This window comes from Macaca thibetana, chromosome 17, assembly GCF_024542745.1.
Source record: "Macaca thibetana thibetana isolate TM-01 chromosome 17, ASM2454274v1, whole genome shotgun sequence".
Taxonomy (NCBI): domain Eukaryota; kingdom Metazoa; phylum Chordata; class Mammalia; order Primates; family Cercopithecidae; genus Macaca; species Macaca thibetana.
The window spans coordinates 37,767,977-37,771,809 of NC_065594.1; the positions used below are offsets into that span (position 1 = coordinate 37,767,977).

Genomic DNA, 3,833 nt, shown 5'->3' on the forward strand with positions numbered 1-3,833 from the left:
AATTTCATTAACCAGAGAAGATTAAAACTCATATCACAGAGACTGAAAATTAAACACCACACCTACAGCCCAAATAAACTTTGTCCCAAGCTATTGTTTGTTCTCTGATCCCACTCAGTTTACAAAGAGACTCATTTATAAGCTAATTTCTGTCCATTCATCTCTCCTAAAATCATTTACTGTCTCTCTAAAATTGCCTACAGCCATCACTTACCTGTCCCCTTTGAAGACAGTATTTAAGCTTCAATCATCTGGCCATCCTCTGATGCTTCATATTTTTTGTTCGGCTACCATGCTTATATACATTGAGAAATTTGTTATGCTTTTCCCTTGTTAACCTTTCTTTTGTTATAGGGATATGAATTGTGACCTGATGATGAGGAGGAAAGGGATCATCCCTTTCTGTTCCTTCCACACAAAACATTTTCTATGAAACAGAACACAGTGAAAGAAACAGCTTCACTAAAAGAGGCATAAAATTAACACAAGTCAGGCCTAGAAAAAGAATGAAAATTAATTATAATAAAGTTAAATTCAATATTAATCAAATGGTTCAAATGAAAATACCCCCAAGCGTTGGAATAGTATTAATAGACTATTATTTCAGAGGAAATACAGTATAAAATACAGAACTACATAGAAAATTTGAAACTGTAATACTACAGCTCAATCTTCTAGATGAATATGTGGAAAAGAAAGAGATCAGACTGTTACTGTGTCTATATAGAAAGAAGTAGACATAAGAGATTCCATTTTATTTATTTGAGACTAGGCAATTCTTTTTTAGATGACCAGTTTGACCACAATTATAACATTTTCCCCCAAATGTTCTAACTTGTCCTCTTAAAGCAATTCCTGTGATTGCTTGAGCCATAAGCATAGCTTTATCCATAGCTCCTGCAATTCCATCACAGGCTTTAACGTACTCTGAGATTACATCTGATCCTGCCAGGACCCTTCCTTTTAATGGCTTAATGGCTGATTGACAATCAGGATTGGCGTTTTCATATGCCATCAACTCCACTATGACCTTATGGGCATTCTCATTGGTAATTGACTTTTGAGCAGCATCTTGAAGCCTTGCTACAAAATCAGGGTAGGCTCTTTAGAGCCTTGTCTTATTGTATTGAATGAGGGGCAGGACCATTCCTGGGTCTTGGATTTTCTCCCAGGCCCTAAGGCAGATAGCCCTAATTTGCTCAATGGCCTCATTTGGCATTATTACTTGTTGATAGCAGTGCTCCCATTTTGACCTGTTCCTAATAGTTGATCTATTTCTATGTTAATTGGAGGATTTGCAGTCCTATTTCTTCAGACTTGTTCTTGTGCCCCATCAATCACCAAGTCTTAAATTGTAAAAATTGAGAGGGTGAAAGTGATGATTTTGCCAGACTCTCCCAATCATAAGGAATGAGTCTATGTCCATGAGCAATGGAATCTAATAATGTTCTCATGTTAGGAGAGTTGGGTCCATACTGTTTTTACCCCCTCTTTCATTTCTTTTAGCATTTTTATAGAAAAGGACTCATATCTGGCTTCAGCTATGGGAGGCTCTCCCTCTTGGGCCCCTTCTCCAGGTGGTCATGATTCTAATATTACTGGGAATTGCCATGCTTCAATATCTCCTTGTTTTCTTGCCTCATCAATAATTTTATGTAATGCACTACCCTGTCTACTAGGCGGTGCTGTAGGATTAAGTCTCATGGTGGGCGGCTGAGGATATGGCACCCTGCCTTGTGGTGCTGGAAACATTCCTGACTGTCCATACAGATTTTCTGGGGGCAGCCGATACTGAAGTTCGACTGGCGGCCAGTATTGATAGGCTACTGGTGGCTGGTCTTATTTTCTACTGGCTGATATTGTGGACACTGTATTTGGATTTTCATCGCCATGACAGAGACTCTTATCTTTTTCCATTTGATCTTCTTTTGGAGTTTGTACTTGTTTAACCTGCATTTGAGGTTGTAAAGTTACAGGCATCTGAGCTGCTGTAAGAGTAGTTGGCCATCGTGGTTTAGACTCTGATGGCTCTGCTAATTCTGGACCTTTTTCTTCTAATTTTAACGTTTCAAGATATATCACCTCCTGTAATTGATTATTGTCAACATTTTGCATTGACCGAGCCATTACCGGCTCTGCTACACATTTACAGTGTGAACTTTCCGTTCCTTTCTGGGATTCTATCCCTGCCTCTTTTTCACAATCTACTGCACAGCTTTCAGGGGCATCAGAAACTGAAACGCTATCTTCTTCTGTTTGAAACTGCTCTAAAGCTACTTTAATAATGACCCAATCATTCCATACTGTAAGTGGGATGATTTTACCTTCCCTACTTGCTTGTTTTAACTCTTTGCCAATTTTTTCCCAGTCTTTTAGAGCTAAACTTCCCTGTTCCGGAAACCATGGGCAAAACTGTTCTATTGTTTGAAATAGCGTAATTAGATTTTTGGTAGAGACTTTAACTCCCCCTCTTTTTAAGAGAATTTAAATAAAGCTGTGATAAGAGGCTTGCCCCATTGTTACTCTAGGTTCTTCCGAGCTCACAAGCTTACTGCAAGGCTGATTGTAGACGTACTCGGGAGTCTCTCATCGACTTGTCCTCAATGACCATGCTCAAGCGTACCTTCACCTTAGAGAAAAGCACCCATGTTGGGCGCTAAGCATACAGAGGACCCACGCCGGCACCGGTCTCTGAGTGCTGAGCGCCAGTCCCCTGGGCCCACTTTTTCTTTCTCTACACTTTGTCTCTGTATCTCATTTCTTTTCTCAAGTCTCTCATTCCACCTAACGAGAAACGCTCACAGGTGTGGAGGGGCAGGCCACCCCTTCCTCTGATGCCCAATGTGGGGCAGCACCCGCCGGTCTAAATCAGGGAAGGGTGGTTCAGTCCTTGCGGGCTTCATGAGATTGATTCCTGACTACTTTGCTGTGAATTGCACAACTCACACAGTAATGTAGCTTCACATACAGCTTGGGAAGCACATAGGCATAGAAGACGCTCATTTCAGAAATGTACCTGACTGCTGCGGCCTCCACTATGTTTCGAATGATGAATTTCTTAATGGTTTTGTCCTTGGGCATGCATCAGGCACAGTTAGTGCAGTGAATAGGCTGCACTTGGCTGCGGCCCTTTTTGGCACAACTGTTGTTCCTTCTTTTCTTTGTCATCTTGGACGTACGGACCGAAGAGAGGACAAGGTTAAGTTTGAAGAGAGATACAAGACAGGCGAGGACAAGGTTGGGATTAGGGTCACAGATTAACAGCATCTCAAATACAGAACAAAATGGATTCTCTTATGTCTACTTCTTTCTGTATAGACACAGTAGCAGTCTGATCTCTTTCTTTTCCCCACAAATATGGACACTCAAACTGGAAATAAAGTAACAGGGAACAGAGGGGAGACAAATCTTCCTATCCCTAGAGGCGCATTTCCTCTCCCTTTTGATAATTTAGCAGAGCTGGCTCAGGAGACTTGAGTTGCCTCGAGGGAAGAACAGGCTGATACCAGCCACTGTGTCTCCAGGGGTCTCCCTTTCTAAAAAGGCCCCTTCCAGACCAGGGAGCTTCCACTCTTAAATACACACCTAGATGCTCCTGGCCCTCTGCATAAATACAGAGGGCAAGATGCTTCCCTCTGACACATGAGCCTGTGTGCATTATGAGCCATCCATGCTCCCTAAGTTGTGGGTCTATAAGATTTGGGGAAATATGCCTGTGCTCTACTTTTTTCTGCTAGTAAATTTCCTCCCCAAAACCCTGTGTTAAATCTAATCTGCTTTGCTAGTGATGTTGTCCATGATTGCTTTGCACAACAGGAATAGAAGCCAACAAT

General features: G+C 41.7%; 1 pseudogene; it reads right to left on the reverse strand.

Annotated features, from left to right (window-relative positions):
• Positions 1-2,548: 2,548 nt before the first annotated feature.
• On the reverse strand, positions 2,549-3,168 carry LOC126940260 (40S ribosomal protein S26-like; annotated as a pseudogene).
• Positions 3,169-3,833: the final 665 nt, after the last annotated feature.